A 19,771-nucleotide genomic window follows, 5' to 3' on the forward strand; every position below is an offset into this window, starting at 1 on the left:
ACGTTTTTAAAAATCCAGAACATTTTTGTCAGATGAAAGGTAAAAGTTCTCTACTGCATCCGTAATAGCTCTGAGTGCCTGTCACAGTGCTAATGTAGGAGAACTAGAGACTTTCAGGCCTCACCAGGGACATTCTCGTTCACCTGCTCCACCAGGCTGTGAGGCATCCTCAGCTCTGACTCACTGAAAGAGAATCTAGTGGGGCAGGTTCCACCTCTGCATGAGGATTTGTTTGCGTGAGGAGAGTTTAGTCCTTGCCAACACGGAGGGAGCCTTCTCACTCCTTGGCAAGCATCAAACCACTTTTATTTCCTTGTTATAGAAATAGGTCTGTATTTACAAATTATTCTTACATATACCCACCTGATCTGATTGTTTAAATGCTTTGCCTTACTGTTGTGCTTTTCCGTTTCTATACCCTTTTTTCCTAGGGTGAAACTGTAGCCATGCACTCTCTTCTCCTGGTTTCAGGTGAGGAGTCTGAATTGTGGGTATTGTAGTTCTTTTGCCTTTTAGGGTTTCTGATTGGGCAACCTTGGAGTCACAGTGGGAGGACTTCTAGTCCCAGGTGTCTCAAAGAGCAGCAGTTCAATAGCCACCACACACAGAGGGAGACACGTTTGACGAGAGTCCTTTGGTTTTGGTGGAATGACTTCCATTCACTAAAATAATGTTCCTGAACTGAAGAAGCTGGGGTTCATTTCCACAACTGTAAGTGTTGCTTTTAAAAAAATTAATATTTTTTCACAATTGATATATAGTACCCACTAGGAAACTGTGTAGTTTCCAGAAGAATTGAACCAACTAAATTCTTCTTCCAATCTAAGCCCTGCTTGGAAAGAAAAAAGGGAAGGAAACTGATATTTTGTGACTTTGTGGAATATGGTTTAGAATAAGCTTTGAGACAGACACTAGGATGATGCTTTGAAAAATGATTTAGAATAAAATAATTTATAAAAAGAGGAAGAAGATATGCAACATTCAAAGTCAAACTAGAAACACACACACACACACACACACACACACACACACACACACACCACTCTGGCTTACTTCAGAAACGTAGATGGTTGAAATCTGAAAATTTTAAGTATTGCAAAAGATAGCCAAGTGTATTGAAGAGTGGGCATCAAAGTCAGATAAAGTTGGATTTGGTGACTCCACTATTTATCAGATATGTGACCTTTGGTAAGATGTTTCACCTTGTCAAGCCTCAGTTTCTTCATTTGTAGAGTCAGTATGAAAGCTACCTCATTGGGTTAATAGGATATTTGCATAGTACTAAATAAATGATTAGACAATAACTGATGGAGCATAAGCTTGGCTTTTTCCTAATTAAGTTTCAACTAAGCTTCAAAAACAGATTAAAGAAACACACACAAAACCTGTATGAATTTCACTTACGAGGTATTGAGAGTAGCCAAATTTATAGAAACAGAAAGCACAATGGTGAGTGCCAGGGTTTGGGGGAGGGGAAAATAGGAAATGTTTAATGGCTATAGAGTTTCAGTTTTGCAATTTGAAAATGTTCTGATGATTGGTTGCACACAATGTAAGTATAACTAACACTACCTAACTGTACACTTAAAAATGGTCAAGTCGGTAAATTTTATGTTATGTTTTTCACCGCAATTTAAAAATATAGATTAAAAAGCATATGGTGAAAATTCTGGTGCCTCCACTTTATTAATGTGTCCTTCACTCTTGAAAAATGTCTATGTCCATTTTCAGAGGATTGCTGTTGGATCACCTATGTTAGTATCTGGCTTTTATACACCAATAATTAATAGTGATGATGATGCATTTCAGATATATTCTTTTTTTTTTAATTTTTATTTATTTATGATAGTCACACAGAGAGAGAGAGAGAGAGGCAGAGACACAGGCAGAGGGAGAAGCAGGCTCCATGCACTGGGAGCCCGACGTGGGATTTGATCCCGGGTCTCCAGGATCGTGCCCTGGGCCAAAGGCAGGCGCCAAACCGCTGCACCACCCAGGGATCCCAATTTCAGATATATTCTTAAAGTTGTCTTCACTTTAGTGGTCATCTTTTAATACTCCCTTTAACTTAATTATATGATTATCTCTAATTTGTAATAATGACATTGAATATGATTTTATGGGTATTGTATGGAATCTAGAATTAAGAAGTCATAATGACTAGTTACAACTCAAATGCATCATTTATTCGTTTTTTTTTTTTTTTTTACCTTTCTTATAGCTTATTTATAAACAGTCTATTCTTATGTATCTGTGCCTTGGAAATAACAGAGATTGTCAAGATAGAATCTGTTAAATGCCATCTAATCTTAAAATGTATTAGCTAATTTGGAGGACAAAAGACAATTTGGAATTATATTGATTTGAAACTTAAAAGCTTGGGGCACCTGGGTGGCTCAGTTGGTTAAGTGTCTGCCTTCAGCTCAGGTCATGATCAAGCCTGTTGGGCTTCCCACTTAGCAGGGAGTCTGCTTCTCCCTCTACCCCTACCCCTGCTCATACTGTCTCTCACTCTCTCACTCTCTCTCTCTCACATAACTTAATAAAATCTTAAAAAAAAAAGAAAGAAAGAAACTTGAAAGCTTGTCATTGTTGAGCTTTTGGGAAATCCTTTCTTGAAGGGCCTATGTATACCTAGTTGTCTATTAAGACTATCCCCCTTGGTGTTTGGTGAGAACTGAAGGTGATTGCAACAAGTGTTTGTGATGAGTGTGCAAAGCTTTGCATGTGATATGCCACATGAATTAAAATCCTCTCAGGAGCTATGTCAGGAAATCCAGGGTAACATCAGAAGAAAATATAGGAGAAGGAAAGCTGAAGAAGCACTTGATAAGTACTACCTAAAAGCACCATTTTTGCCATTGAATGCCATCTGTGGCCTACTTTCTTTAGGGAAGCATCATTTATTTATCTAACAACTACTTCTAGCAATCCTGCAATGTTCTCCCACTGGGCAGGGTCCTGGTTAAAGAGTGACTGAGGCTTAGGCCTTGAAGGGGTCCTGACCTATTAAAAAAGAAATGTATTCATAAATAGCTAAAGGGTGGTAGTGCTAATACATCAATCATGCCTGCTACTGTGGCATTACTGTTCATTAATTCCCACTCCTTAGAAGGTGTGATGCTTAGAATCAGGGTATAAAAAGAACTCCATAAATCTTTGCTCAAACTGTTATCATTGGAGATTAAAAGGAATAAACTTTTGGCTTTTATATGAGTCAGTCAAAACCAGAATGGAGTGAAGAAATATGTACCCAGAATAGCTGAGAAAGAGGAGGCCGTGGCTTACTGAATATGAAGAAGACACTGTGGGAAGTGGTGGAGCTTTAGCCAGGCATGGAAGGATGCACAGAGTTGAAATTGGCAGAAAAAGATGAAGAGACTATCTCATCTAAAGCAGTATTTCCCAAACTTTGCATGGATGAAATGATTTTAGGCAGTAGATAGACCAAACGATCAATAACATTGAGTAACATTGTGAGAAAGTATATTTTTTCAAATTTCTTTCAATTTTTCAAGGAAAAAGTCTTATTGTTGTTCATAAGACTTTAACACTTTCTTCTAACATTTGTTTTTAATTTTTCTTTGTAAGAACTATAGAGTAACAATAGGCTTAATGATTTTATTGAGCAAGAAGTATTGTTATAACTTAACTTTTAGAATAGCATTTATTTTTAGACTTATTGCCTATTTATTCCAACAGACACTGATTTTTTTCCATTTATGATACTGCTAGAAATGTGCTTTTAAAAGACTTATCTGAGCTAAAATGAGAGTGGGTTTACAGAGAATACTAAGTAAAAAAGTTCTCAGATCATACTTGATAATAGAAAAGTCATGAAGAGGTGCGAGAATGCCTCAAGTTTGGGAAACACTGAAGTAGAGGTGCTATCCAGTACAAAAATTAGGAAGCAAAATTGAAGCAGTTATGTTTATGTATAGCTGGGAAAGAAGGACATTTGGTATTATATGGATATCTTTGGATAGTGATGCTGGAATAGGGTTGATTGTGGATCTTTAAAGAGATTTGGACTTCAGCTTCTAGGTGGTGAGATCATCTAAGGCTTGGCTTATTAGTGGTTTGGAGCACAGGGACTATGAATACAGATAGAATACTTTGGACATACGTCTTGATAACCTGAGCATGAATAAACAACGGGTTCTGGGAATGAAAATGGAAAAGAGAGGGACGAGGATGTCATTCAATAAAAAAGAAAACCAAGCAATAATTATAAAAAGACAACCATCAAGTTACTCTTAATTTTTTAAGTTTGGTGGTCTAAGAGAATTATAGTGACACTGAGACAAAAAAGAAAAAGCTAGTGTTTCCTGGGGAAATGATCCTTTGGGCTACGGGCAGTTTGCAAATAAGACAGATCAACCTTCCATTGGAAAGGGAAACTGCATTGTTAATCACATTGGGAATGGAATTCTAGAAAGCCATCAGAGTTGGCCCAACAAGTGGAGAGACATCAAGCACGTCTCTCCTTAAAATGAAACTCAGCCCTGCTCTTTTTCTCTACCCCATTCACAGAATAATAGAGAACTTTTAGGTATCTGGGGAAAGGAAGGGGAATGGAGAGGAGGTTGACTGTTTCCTCCCAAGATTTTATTTTCTCCTGAGAATTCTCTTAGGTACTGTAGCTACCACCTTGCTCAGAGATGAGACTCCTTTCTAGGGTCTTTGATGAAAATAATCAGACACCAGGTTTAATTTCTAGGAATGGTAGAGTTTTCTGTGTCTTTTCTTTCTGCTAGGAAAGGCACTTAATTTATATGTTTCCCTAATATGTACAATACATAGTAGATAGATATTTAAAGGTAGACAGATATCACAAAGACTCCCAGCTTAACCAATAAAAAATTAGAAATTTTTAAAAAGGACAGCAATCTCCCTGATCCTGTTCCCCACTTTTCCAGCTCAGAAGTTACTACTATCCTGTCTTTGTACATTATCTTTCCATTGTATGCTTCTATTCTTTTATCTGTTTTTATTTGTATGTTTATTTATTCTTCCTTCCACTATGTGAATATATGCACAAACAGTATATAAGATTGTTTTGAATGTTTAAAAATTTTACATAAACTTTAGAGTATACATTATTCATCTGCAACTTGCTCTTTTCCTCAACATTGCACTTTTGAGATGAATGCATTTTGATTTGGTGGCACAACTTATTCATTTTCATAGTTGTATGGTATTTTGCTATCAATATTTATTCCTACATATGCGCTTGGGTAAGAATGTAAGAATGACTGTAGAGACTATTTCAAGACAGATTTGCTGAGCCATAGGCATATGCATCCTCAATTTTATGAGATACTGATAATAACTTGCTTTCCAAAATATTTATACCATACTTTATTCCAGACCACAATGAATGAGGCTAAGCTGTTTCTCTACATTCTCAACACACCTATTTATCTAAAATGTGCTAAATAAATAATCTTTCCAGATATAACAGAAAACCAGACCCTGATGGCATCTGAGAGACTAAGATGTGTTTGGAACATTCCAGTCTGTAAAACATAGTGCAAAATCTGATTTCACATCAACTTTCTTATTTCTCAACCTATGAGAGAGATTAACTGACTTGTCCCTTAACACTTACTTTAGTATTAATTATATTAATAATAAAGATGATAATATTAACAACTGTTAATGTCATTGAATGCTTACCATATGCCAAGTGCTGTCCTGAGGACTTTAATTATATTGTCTATTTAATTAATTCTGGGAGGGCATAATGATATTATACCAATTTTAGAGATGAAGAAACTGATTCACAGAAATATTACATAGGGGCACCTGTGTGGCTCAGTGGTTGAGTGTCTACCTTTGGCTCAGGTCTTGATCCTAGGGTCCTAGGATTGAATCTTATTGGGCTCCCCCCCACCCCAGGGAGCCTGCTTCTCCCTCTGCCTATATCTCTGCCTGTCTCTCAGTGTCACTCGTGATAAATAAATAAAATATTTTTTTAAAAAAGGAAATATTACATCAATAATTAGTAAGTAGGGTTAGTGGATTTAATATATACTCAGTCTATTCCAGTTAGGACAGGTGAGAAAGGATAGGTGGGAACAGACTGGAAAGAGAGACATTAGGTATCATAATCCTTAATTTCTAAAAGTTCAGAATCTAGTTAGTATTTAAATTACATCAAAGAAACAATTTAATTAATTTTGCCTAGGAAAATTGAAAATGATCCTTATAGATTATCAGACTTTACTGAGCAATGGAGATGAGAGAAAAAAAGGCAAAAAAAGGAAGGGAGTAGCTTTTTATAAAATATAAGGAAGTAGAAAATACAATGTTTGGTAAAGTTAATTTATCAAATCATTAATTCAACAAGTAATTTCTGAACATCTGCACTATGGCACTGAGCTAAGTTCTGGGATACAGAACTGAATGAGAAAGTCACCATCCCTCCCCATAGACAGACGTACTTGGAGATTGAGTAACTGGGAAAATGGGAGCCAAAAAATAAAAATAAAAAAAGAAGAAGAAGAAGAAAATAAGACTGAAAAGACAGGTTGTGTCTAATTACAAAGGACTTTCAAATATCAGTCCTAGAAGTGTGCACTTGTTCCGAAGGCAGCGAGGAATCAGAATGAGTCACTGTGAGGTGAGTTGCATTATTCATTAATTTATTCACTGAACACTTATTCTGCCTCTGCTTTGCTTTGCTGAGGAAGTAGAGATGGAGAAGCTCATATTACAAAGGAAGTGACAAATAAGTATATAAAATTGAAAATAGAGTGTGAGAACTGAAACAGGAGTTTGCGCAGAATAGAGACGCCTAACCCAGAATGGGAAAGTGTAGTGAGGAGTGGGAGATACTCCAAGGAGGTTTTTGGGATAAAGAAAATTGTCTGAAGAAATTTAACAATTGTGTTTAGTCTTTCTTTCTTTTTTTTTTTATTTGAGTGTAGTTTCCATACAATGTTACATTAGTTTCAGTTATGCAATGGAATCAGTTATGCTATGCTCATGGGGTAGCCACTATTTGCATGCAACCCCATTATAATACCATTGACTATCATGAACCTTTTATTCCTGTGACTTACTCATTCCATAACTGGAAGCTTGTATTTCCCACTCTCCTTCACCCATCTTGCCCATCCTCTACTCCTCTCCCCTCTGGTGACCATTGGGTATTCTCTGTATTTATAGGTCTGATTCTACTTTTTGTTTGTTGGTTTATTTATTTATTTTCCTTTTAGATTCCACATATACGTGAAATGATATGGTTTTTTTTTTTTTCTTTCTCTGTCTGACTTATTTCACTTAGCTGAATGCACTCTTAGGTCATTAAGATCTTGCCACAGATGGCAAGATCACATCCTTTTTTATGACCAAGTAGAATTCCTCTGTATGTGCATGCATGTGTGTGTATACCACATATTTATTTCATTAATCTGAGTAAAGTCTTTTATAGAATAGCATTTATTTGCTTTTTCTGGTTTCAAAAGTGTTGCATGTTCACTGTAGAAAACTTGAGAACCACAGTCATATTTAACAAGGATATACATCTTAAAGATTTGTGTTTGTGTATGTATCCTGCCTTTTTATGACTACAATACAAATTAAGAATGAATAATTCATAAAAAATGTTATGTGATCATTTTAGTTCATGCAATAATATAGTACATATTTCCTTATCATTGTATATCCTTCAATAACGTAGCTTTAAATTGCTCATTTGTATATAGTATTATAATTTATCTAGTCCTTTAATATTGAAAATATCTGTTTCTCCCCATATTTGCGATTTTGAACAGGGCCACATTGAATATTGTTGTACAAAAATCTTAGAATATATCTGAGTACTTTTAAAGATAAATTTAGGGACACCTGGGTGGCACAGCAGGTGAGTGTCTGCCTCTGACTCAGGGTGTGATCCCGGGGTCCAGGATTGAGTCCTGTATCAGGCTCCTTGTTGTGAGCCTACTTCTCTCTCTGCCTATATCTCTGCCTCTCTCTCTCTCTCTCTGTGTCTCTCATAAATAAATAAATAGAAACCTTAAAAAAAATAAAGATAAATTTATAGAATTTGGATTATAGGTCATAATACCCACTAAAACTTCTAACCCTATCATGCTAAAGAAGGAAAGCCCTCATAGTATAGTTAACAAGAAATTGAATTGATGAAACTTGCATTTTAGAAAAATCATATTTCAAAATATTACGTGGGGAGAACAGAAAGATTGGAAGCAGCAGGCCAGATACGCTTTATTGCAGAAATCTAGGTGAGAAAAAAATAAAGTCTACATAAATGAAGCCACATTAGTGTTGGAATATGGCAGAAATTTTTAGAGATATTAATTTTATAGAAACTAGTGGATTAGGGAGAGTGGCTGAGGGACAGGAATGGAATAAAATTGATTGTGGATTATATTCTTGTTTCTGACATGGTTAACTAACTGGATGGACAGTGGTATCCTTCTTCCCTTAGATAGAGAAGACAAGAGAAACAGGCTTGGGAGGAAAGATAGGGGAGTTCCGCTAAGGCTAGTGGACTTTGACCTGCCTGTGACTATTTACATGAATAAATTATTTAGGCAATAGGACAAGTTTGGGCATCAGGGGTACAAATAAATTAGAGAAAGATGTGGGAGTCAGCAATCCCTAAACATAGCAACAGTCATTGGTGTGGATGGATCTCCCAGAGGTATTGAGGACTACAGAATGAGATGAGTAGGAGGCTCATGGTGGTATCTTCTGACATAATAACATGAATTAATAATAATAATAATCCATAATAACATGAATCAGAGGAAGAAACAGCCATAATGGAAACTGAGAAGGAGAGGCCAGAGAAATAGGAGGAAATCCGGTGGTAAGTAGAGTGAGTGAAAACAAAGGAGGAGAACTTCCAACAAGGGAGAAGTTAACAATGTCACATGTCAGAGCAAGGCCTAACAAGAATAAAAGGTGTTCTTTAAATTTCTGTGGAAGGCTTGTCCAGAGCAGTTTCAGTAGAGCAGAAGGGACAGACACCAGAATGCTATGACTAGACTTGTGTTTCAATGACATGATTTTCGTGCAGTGGGGAGAAAGGTGTAGGGAAGGAAGAAACAAGGAAATGGAAGGCTAGTGAAATGGAGAGGGAATTACGGTTCCGGAAAGGGTATAATAAGGACTAACCCAGGGCAGTTGCCATGGCATTAGATAGAAAGAAACTGTGGCCTGAAGGTTTACCAAATAGATGGATATAATATGTGGGAGAGAGGATGGAGCTCAAGAGAGCACCAATATTTTAATCTGATATAACTGAGAATATTGCAAAACCATCAACAAAGGCAAAGTTCTGGGGGAAAAATAGGAATTTTTGTTGGTAAAGTAAAGAAGGAGAGCGGAGTTCTACCATGGATATGTTGATTTGAGGTATATCTGGAGAAGTTTAAGGGTATGGTAATATTCACACTGATGGTAGCTGTTAAGGGTCTGCAGCCCAGGGCAGAGATCTAGGTTAGAAACAAAGATCACTGAGTTTTTCCCATGAAAATGGGACTTAGAATCACGGGAAAAGCTGGAGTAGCTCAAAGAGATCACTGAGAATTAAAAGAATAAGAAAAACCTTGAACATTTATTTATTTATTTTTAAGATTTTATTTATTTATTCATGAAAGACAGAGCGAGAGAGGCAGAGACACAGGCAGAGGGAGAAGCAGGCTCCATGCCAGAGGCCCCATGTGGGACTCAATCCCGGGTCTCCAGGATCACGCCCTGAACCAAAGGCAGGCGCCAAACTGCTGAGCCACCCAGGGATCCCCCATGAACATTTAAATAAATAGGTAACATAGGTGGAGTCACTGAAGAAAACAAGGAAGATGTGATCAAAACAATAGCAGGAAAACCAGTAAGATATTAATTCAAGAAAGTAGAGGAGAGAGAGTTTTAGGAAGCCATGGTCATGGCCAAATCAGCTGCAGGCCAGACAATCAGGCAGAGGACCAAGGAAGACATTTGGGATCTGGGCTACTTGCAACTTTTTTTGTCTTGGGAAAAAAATTTTAGAATATTTATATCTTTTGTAATACTGTGACTTACATTGTCTTCTAGGTTTTTTTTTTTTTTTTTTTTTCCTTTTTTCTTCTTTCCTTTTGCATGGAGTTAAATACCTATCTTTGTTTAATTCTATAACACAGCTTTTGATTTGTCTTCCCTTTTCTTAAGATTTTCTTTTATTTATTCATGAGAGACACACACACACAGAGACAGAGAGAGAGAGAGAGAGAGGCAGAGACACAGGCAGAGGGAGAAGCAGGCTCCATGCTGGGAGCCCAACGCGGGACTCGATTCCATGTTTCCAAGATCAGGCCCTGGCCTGAAGGCGGCACTAAACCGCTGAGCCACGAGGGCTGCCCTGATTTGTCTTCCTGAGTGAAGTTATAGGAAATATACTATGACCAAACTTACATTACTAGAAACTAACCAGTCTGACCTCATGAAAATTTATCAAAGGCAAAACTTTATGTGGGTTTCTCTTACCTTTTGCCATTCTAAAGAAAATAAGTTGTGTTAATTCACGTATCAATTCATATACCACTTTCTTTTTATCTACTGGAAATTTCCCCCTGATATCTATAGCTAAATTTAATTCTAGATTCTCACACTGGGCTACTAGGAGGAACTTCTATTCTTGTTTGAAAAGTAACATATCTCCAGCAGAGACTGCTCAATGGGTGATTCTCTTTTTTGGGTTATTTCAATAAACTGAAAATTCAATAAAAAATTTATTTGTTTTCAATTATCAAGAATCAAACATCATTTTCCAGATGTAAAGTTAATTTCTCCATATTTGCACATAGCTTACAAACTTAAACAATGAATGTAGTTTGATGCTATTCCTATAATCCAGTCTATTTTTCTGTATTCTCCTGGGAAAAGAAAGCAGGTTTGTTACAGCTCACCTATTTACTCAAAAACATAGACTCATTTATTTTTTCTTTGGTGTTTCAGTCAGGTTTCCAGAGGTAAATGCTATAAATGAGCTGGTCAGTTGTTTAGATAGTGTATTTCACTCAGACTAGCATTTAGACAAATCTGTGTTGGGTTGCCTGGGCTGAAAAAAAGGTGTTAGAGAATCTGTGCCAGAAAGAAAGACTTGAAAATAATATATTAAAACATTGAACAATCAAGTTGCTTTAATATCTCTCCTGATATATTTACAAAGATACTTTAAAACATAATGTAATTTATACCCACAGTAAAAAATCCAAATAGTATACAAGCTTAGAGAATGCGAAGTAAGTTAAAAGGCCAGGCTTCAGATTCTTCATCTGTAAATCCTGTCCTCAGAAGCACAGCATGGCAGTTTCTTCTGAATTCTTTCAGTAATAATTATTCTAAGCACATGGAATATCTGGTGCCCTTGCTTTTTTTACTTAATATTTTGATGGTTAATTCATATCATTGCATATAAAGATACCACACTTTTTTTTACACAATGGATATATATATATATATATATAGTCAAGACTTATTTACTGCTCTCCTATTGGCAATTGTGTACTTTCTAGTTTCTAACTCTTGACACCACAGCAGTGATCATTTTTTTGTGAAGTAACAGGATATTAAATTGGAAATTTTGGCCAAGATTCTAAGACAATTGACCAGAGATACCAAAAAGAGGTATCTGACTAAAATCCCAATTGGAGATATTTTTACAGTTCTTGAGTTCCTTACTCACTTCCAGGTTATAAAAAAACTATAGGGAGGAAAAACAGAAGATCTTATGAGAATGAGTTTGGAGAGCTAACCCAATACAGAGGGGCAGAAGTGAAGAATGGTACTTTTTATCTCAAGCTTTGAGGAAGTGGCTTTATTGCCAACTCCTGGAAAGCTTGTAGTGTCTTTCTGAGAGAAAAACAGAGCTGAAGGAGGCGTAGCTGACAGAAGGATTAGATGCATTGCTCATTTCACCAGCAGTGCAGTCATAAGCTTCTCAGGATCCCCCAGGGCTCACTGGCACATGGTTGCTCACGCGCAGAAGCGCACAAACATACACTCCCCCCCCCACACACACACAGGGTATCAGCAATAAACATCAGCAGAGAAAAAACCCAGCTTTCAGTCATACCAGTAGAGTAAAAAAGTTCTGTTTTATCTCTCCCTTTCCTTCACGATTCTCTAACTTTGGAGGCCTCAGTAACAAGACCTTGCAAGTTGGGTAATGGAGGAGGTGACAGGAAAAAAGAGCGTGCACAGGGCACTCCCTCCCCCAAAGGCTGTAAAGCTGCAGGGCAGGAGATCTGTCTTAAGCTGGGAGATTGCTGTACTGATGGAAATACTGGATGAGACACTCTAATTTATGAAACAAAACTGCATTTTGCAACTTAAGTAACCGCAGGATTTTCTTTCGGGCTGAGAGTGACCAGAAGATACATGGGGAATTTTTATTGGTGGTAATGGGAAAAACTTCCCCAGTGAATACATTTTTAAAAGGAAAGTGGTAGGCAAAAATGCAGTTGCATTCTGAATTCATCTCACAATTGTTTTTAAAATGATCATATACCCATCTTTGCGTACATACAAGGAATCAATTTTAAGTAACTACACTATACTAATTCATGGATTTCCAGAGCAGAGGAGAGATAATTAACTTACAGTAGGAATAATTGAAACTAAAACCATATTCCAGGGTGCACTTTCCAAAATGGTAATCATAACCACATGTGTCTTTTAAAATCTAAATTAATTAAAATTAACAACTCAGTTCCTCGGTTGTACTAACGTATTTTAAGTGTTTAGTAGTTGCATGTAGCTCTTGACTCTCTGCTTTGACAGGAAAAAGTTTTGGAACACTCCTAAAACCATAGAATTTTTGGTCCTTATAACACACGTTAAACCATTTAATTCTCAAAAAACACAGTGGCAAAGGCATAATTATTATTCCCACAAAATAGATTTTTTAAAAAATGAAGATCAGAGAGATTTAGGAACTTGATCACATTCTTTGATTCCAGGTCCCATGTTCTTTCCTCTAACCCACATTTTTCAACCCTCAAACTGAGTATAAAATATAAAATTAGCTTCACTCTACTTTCACCGTGCAATGGAGAATATTCTAAAATCTAGAAATCCCTAAGGGAAGGGAGGCTTTGCCCTTCTCTATGTCATTACTAGGAAGAAACACAGTTTTGTTTCTCCTTTCTAATACCTGCCATCTTACAGCCCATGAAATTTATCAATAGAGGTAGATTCAACTAAAAGATAGTTTTAATGAATGGGAAAGGTATTAATAGCAATACCAAGTCCTAAATATCTGCACTTACCTATATTATTCTTTCACTTCAGTAGGGGTCTCTAAAAGGCTTCTCACTGACTGGGATACGTAATAGATTCTTTTGAGACTTGCTTTTTGTTTTGTTTTGTTTTGTTTGTTTTGTTTTTGTTTTTTTTTTTTTTTTACAAATGAAGATGAATGAAATTTATAATAAAACTGCTTCACACTGAACATCTAGTGGTTTGTTGCAGATGGCTGTTTTATTATTTAGGGGGGATACAGGAGCAACGGAGGGGGGAAAGATCATTAGCAGTAAGTCAGTATGAATACACACACCCTTCCTTTCTAGGAGGACCAGAAAGGTCCAACTGGTGCATGGACTAAGGGAGTTACCTCCAAGTTGTGAGTCCTTGGAGGCTGAAACTCAGAAATTGAATCTAAGGAAGTCTTGAGTTCAGAACTTGTAGTCCCTGGTTGCTCAGGAGTGAAAGACAAAGAATGAATTGGGCTCTGTCTACATCTCTTCACTCTCACGACCACTTTCCTCATTCAGGCCACTGCCATTTTTCCTTGTCTCTATTTCTGTTCTACTTTGTGGTTTCCATACCCCTGCAATGTAAATCATAAATTGGATCATATCATTCCCTTGATTTAAACTCCCCTGTGTCTTCCTTCTTTTAGGCTTAAGTTCAAGTTCCTCAGCAGGTCTTGTAAGGTCATTCAGGCCCAGCCCTGCTGGCCTCTGCATCCTTTTCTCTTGCCCCTTCCTCTGTCCTCTCACCTCAGTCCCTACTGCACTGCCATGGCCCGGCCTTCCTCAGCTACTTAATTCCTGAACGAGCCACACTCACACTCATTTCTCCATCCTCTGTATCATATTCCTTTTACCTGAAGCTCCAGTTTGGCTGTCATTGGAACCCAAATAGCACAATCTTCAGAACCCATTTCATAAACACTACAGGATAATATGGGGCAGATAGGCTGAAGGGTGTCTCCTATCCTTAGGATCCCAGCTGCTACTTTCGTCCCTCTCTTCTGTTATACCTATACATGGTATGAGCCTTCTGCTGGGTTGGGCTAGCACCCATCAGTATCATCTCTACATTGGACCATCAATTCTGATGACACAGTATTACTTCTCTCTCTTTAAAATATTTATTTTTAAATAAAGAAACATAAAAATAGAAACCCATTGGGGGCAGCCCCCGTGGCTCAGCGGTTTAGCGCCACCTGCAGCCCAGGGCATGATCCTGGAGACCCTGGATCGAGTCCCACGTCAGGCTCCCTGCATGGAGCCTGCTTCTCTCTCTGCCTGTGTCTCTGCCTCTCTCTCTCTCTCTCTGTGTCTATGAATAGATAAAATAAAATCTTTAAAAAAAATAGAAACCCATTTTACTAAGTAATACCCAGTCATCTTGGTAGGTTTGTAAAAGAGAAATGAACAGTTAGGTTGGGTAGGCTTAGGTTAACACATTCCTGGATGCAGAATGATATTAAAAATATTCAATAGTGGATATGCATGGAAAACTGACCTATCAGAATGGATGCTGGCCAGTGTATGATATCTGGGTGTTCTCACTGAATATCTACTTTGCTTGGAAGCAAGGAATAGGCATGAAAATATTGCCTTATTTTTATAAACTTCCAATATTGAAAACACCCATGTTTCTGGGCAATAATGTCAAGGGATATCTTTAGAAGCCTAACTGTGCATAAATGGGAATATTTCTCCTGGCCAAAACAAAAAGGAAATTAGATACTAATGGTTGCATGCAGTGCTTTGGCTCCCCTCTTGTGTAATTTACATTGCTTGATCTCTGGTGTCTTCAGTTGGGTTTGGCAGTTTCCTAAAGTTCAAAGTCCCTGTGATTAACCTATGCACTCTTGCCTGTTGCAATTCGACGATTTATTTTCTCTTCCAGGATTTGTTGTTATGACCAGTAAGTTGGTTGAGAATGTTGATAAGAGAGGTCTCTCAGTAACTTCTTTCTTCTTGGATGTCATCATTTTTTCTTCAGTTTTTGTTATTATTATTTTGAAATATAACTTAGTACTGTTTGTTAATGGAGAGGCATCTTTATGTTTCTCTGTAGCTGTCCATTTCTAGTAATTTTTAAAAAATATTTTATTTATTTTTTTAAGAGAATGAGAGAGAGAGCATGAGCAGAGGGCAGAGGTCACCCCCTTCTCTCTTTTCTTAACTATATGATTGTCTCAGTAGTAGATAAATAGGTAAAATTGCCTCTGGTACCTTCCTAATGCCACTTTGTACCTTCCAATATAAGGACTCCCCCCACCCCCCACCTACTGCTCGCCCCAGGCTCACTAATTAGTGAACAAAGTAAGGTGATATATAAAAATAAAGCAGTGTGGAGAAGGGCATTTGGAGCAGGACCCTCTGTGTTGCCCTGCAGGTGGGTCAGCCTTCTTATCAGGACCCAAGTTTCAACTCTATAGAACCTGCACTTCTCTGCTTCAGAAGCAAAAGGTTTTCCCAATGTTTTTGCGTAGTTTTCCCTGTTTTAAGTAGGTTCTATGAAAGTAGCTGAGGAAATAATTATTTTTGTAGACTTAAGGTATAAATAATAAGGAAAGCTTTGATATCTATAATCTTCATTGAAGAGCTGATCAATAACAGTGAAACTTGATTAACACTTTTTGAAACTTCTATTAATATACCTTAGTCCCTATTTTGGGGGGGGAATTATGATTTTAGAGTTCACCTGCATGAAACAAGACTATAAATTTTGAATATAAACTTCATGAGAGTCAGGACTTGTTTTTATTTTGTATTTGTTACTTCTTTACTGTTTTATTGTGTGATAGAATGTATGAGAAATTTGTCTTTGTATCAGAACTTTCTGATTTAATAAATTATTTTTCTAATACTTTAAAAAAAGACCTTTTTTTTTTAGCTTAAAACAATAATCATTTTATTGTCTATCATAGTTTCTGTAGATCAGGAATTTGGAAAGGACTCAGCAGGGACATTCTGACTCAGTGTCTCTTATATACTTGAAGTCACATGAGTGGCTACAGTTGGAACAGCAGGGGGCTGGAACAGCTGGAGGGGGCATGCCCAGGCATTTTTTTTCTCTTAATGTAGTCTCAGGACCATTCCATATGGTTTCTATACATGGGCTAGTTTGAGCTTCCTTATACCTTGGACTCAGAGCAGTCAGACTGCTTATCTGTTGGCTCAGAGCTCCAAGCATAAGTATTGCAACTAGGAAGGCATAGCTATGTTACTTTTTATGACCCAGCCTCAGAAGTCACAATGTCACTTCTTCCATACTCTATTGGTTAAAACTGTTACAAACTGTTTAATGGTATGGGATATATCCACCTCTCTATTTAATAATGTCAAATTCACATTTAAGAAAATCCCAAACACGTAGTATGGGAGATACTGGATTTGTGGTTCTCTTTGGAAAATACTATCTCTTCACAGGGGTCATGTTATCTGTTATGGGTCTTTTTTTTTTTTTCATAGGAAAACTTAAAATATTTTATTGGAGTAATCTAGAAAATTTGAGAATTGTTACATCTTTGGTATTTATAAATGTAGTAACTTCTGTGGGTAAGTATACAGGGACTTACAGGATCAGAAGATACAAATTGAAACATTCTAGCACCTTTTAATATAAATAGAAATGCAGTGATGTAGAGGTAAAAAAAAAAAAATCTTTAAATAAGTTGTTTTTTTCCCCACCAGTTCTGCATAGCCTTCTCTAGGTCAAGCAGACTCCCCACTGAGCAGGGAGCCCAGGACCCTGGGATCATGACCTGAGCTGAAGGCAGATACTTAACCAAATGAGTCAGTGAGGTGCCCATTTCTAGTCATCTTTTACATGAGTGTATATGTGTGTATGCATATGCATGCCAAATGGTATTGCCATTTGTTTGCCTTTATTCTCTATCTTGCTAATGATTGTATAGCATGTGGCTAAATCACAACTGCTTTAAAATTCTGCTCATAAGGCTTTTTTCCTTTATGAAGATATGTATAATTTATGACTTTCTAATTGATTCATTTTACAGAAACTTTAGTTTTATTTATTTATTTATTTGTAAATTTATCGTAAGCATTATTTTAAAATAAAATTAAAGAATTACTAATTTTTAAATAAAATTAGGGTTTTTTTCTTTCTTTTTTTTTTTTTTACTAAAAGAAGGAGGTAGAAATGAAAGTAAATTCTGCAGTAATATTTTGGATGACACTTTATGTACTCTTGACTCACTTCTGTGATTTCCTCTTCATTCATTTTGTTGTTTAATTCATGTGTTAATGAGTGCTCTGTTGTCATGTGTACTTCCTATTTAATTTGAGCAATTGTACTTATTTCCTTATTCTAATCCTTATTTCAGAGCATGGTTCTGAAGTGATTGCTTCCTGATGGTTATGCGATGATCTCTCTACAGTTACTGGAGGGTGTGGAGAGGGAGGGTGGTGTGAGAGCAGGGATTGGTTTCAGGCCAAGAGGATGCCAACAAGTCCATTGTGCTGAGCAAGGCAAGCCAAACCCTTCACCTGTGTATTTCACTGGTATCTTCTTGCGTTGAACTGCTGCCTCCAACACTCCACTGCATATTCTCAGGTCCCCTTCTCTTGTGTAATCCCCATTTACCTCAGATAACTTTATTTGGGATGGTCCCCACTTCTTGATATGTCTGGACAGGAAAAGGTCCAATCTGCCAACTCTATATGTGGACTACATTCCCACCTTTGTAGATAAGGAATTTTCCTTCTACTCTCAGCTTCCTGTGCAAATCTTTATAAGCCACATAATCTGTGTCTTAGTTTCTTATCTGCAAAAAGAGGTAATAACACTGGCTACTCTTAAGATAGCCCTGAGGATTAATAAACTGGCATTCAAAAGCACAAGTGTCTGAAATGATACGCCTTCCAAAATTCAAGTTACTATTATTACTACCATCCTCCCCTTTTATAGCCAGCAGGTTAATAACTCATATAGGATCTAGTATTTATGGAAGGCTTTGGATTTTTAAAAGTACTTTATAATGTTTAATCATTTGGAAAAGCCTCTTCCTGCATAGTCTCATCATCATACTTCTTTGGGCAAAGGATTTACTGAGTCTTCTGTAGATCTCCCTTTCTCATGAACTCTTCATCATCATGCCAATTGATATTATTATTTTTTAGCCCTATTTTGTCTCTCATTTGAAAGATTTGTTCATACCAAGGCTGCTTGGAGTGTATGGGATTAATTCTTATGATTAATTGGATAATATATATGTAACTTGACTTATAAATTTGTAACGCTCAAAAAAATCTTGTTTCATTAGAGAAAAACTGAAAAGATTAAAAATGTGGCTGAGATTTGAATGGAGAACTCCAGAATGGAGGCCAGGGGCTGACTTCAGGAGCTTATCAAGACATGATTGGATAATCAAAAGGTGGAGCCTGGACAAAATGTTTACTTGTCTGGGTAAGCCTTCAGTGTTTACATTGGCCAATTGATCCCCTTTCATCCTCTGATGCCCACTAGGAGACTAACATCCATTAAGCTCAAGTCTTTGGCAGTCCTGCTTTATTCATTGTTTACATCCTGAAATAGCATGATTCTTTTGGCTCTTTATCCCTCTTGATCTCCCATGCTGCATTTGGATTCAATGGCTAAATCTGATTCAGAAAAGTCCCTGGGACTTTACTTAGGGACTAGTTTAATTACTGCCAGGTTTTTCCCAGTCCTCCTGAAAGGAGATTAGACATTGCTTTGATCAATATCTTTTTGTCAGTGGTTTGCTTCTCTTCCCACCATACTGCATGCCTCAGGTATCTGATGCCCTCAGGAACCTCCAGATGTTGTAGTCTTCTTGAGGTTTCTTCGCTAATACCCACTCTTCAGACCCTTCTTTTAATTTCTCTATCTGGATGGGTCAGTGCCAGTCAGGAGGAAGACCTTCTGCCCTCAGGACCTTGCTATTTCAAGGTTTCACCACTAGAGAGTGATGTTTTCTTCTTATGATCCTTTAAATGGTTTATGTTGAAATGGATTTTGTTAAATAAATTTTTCCATAAATGAAATTGTCTATATATTCTAGTGAAAAAATAAGCCTGTATATTGTATGGAATAAAAATTGAAACATACAGTAAAAAAAATTTCTCCTAAAAGCCATGATATTAAGCCTACTACTAAATGATCAAAATTTGATTGAAACTTTTACTGCTTCAGTTGAAATTGAGTGAAGATTTGTGACTTTGAATTTTGCAGTTCAAATATGGGTTTTTTAACTTTCCATGGTCTATCTAGTTTTTCTGAAACCGTTGTGCATAATGCAGTTACATTTTACTTTCTTGGTTTTCATCTGGAGACATTTGTAAAATAAACCATGCCTCTAAGTTAATTAATTCCTCAGTTAATTCATTCCCCAGTTATTCCAAGTTAATTAATTCTTCAGTTAATTCATTCCCCAGTTTATTGATGGTACCTACACAAGAATATGTGCAGGTTTTTCTAAATGGACAAAAGAATTTGATATGTATAATCTTAAAAAATCAAAGTCTGGCCAACTTTT

At 36.9% G+C, this 19,771-nt stretch overlaps 1 protein-coding gene across 7 annotated transcripts in view; it reads left to right on the plus strand.

Annotated features, from left to right (window-relative positions):
- The first annotated feature begins 457 nt into the window (after positions 1 to 457).
- The window catches only part of MACC1 (MET transcriptional regulator MACC1), a 78,116-nt gene continuing 58,802 nt past the window's right edge, over positions 458 to 19,771 (plus strand). For 3 of the 7 annotated variants that reach the window (XM_077856599.1, XM_077856596.1, XM_077856598.1), the window contains exon 1: positions 468 to 711. The gene's annotated coding sequence lies outside the window, so the exon portion shown is untranslated. Of the gene's footprint in view, positions 712 to 19,771 lie in introns of all 7 variants that reach the window. The other 4 variants (XM_077856602.1, XR_013356779.1, XM_077856600.1 and 1 more) reach the window with 4 other exon arrangements.

Source organism: Canis aureus, chromosome 18 (assembly GCF_053574225.1).
Source record: "Canis aureus isolate CA01 chromosome 18, VMU_Caureus_v.1.0, whole genome shotgun sequence".
Classification (NCBI taxonomy): Eukaryota; Metazoa; Chordata; class Mammalia; order Carnivora; family Canidae; genus Canis; species Canis aureus.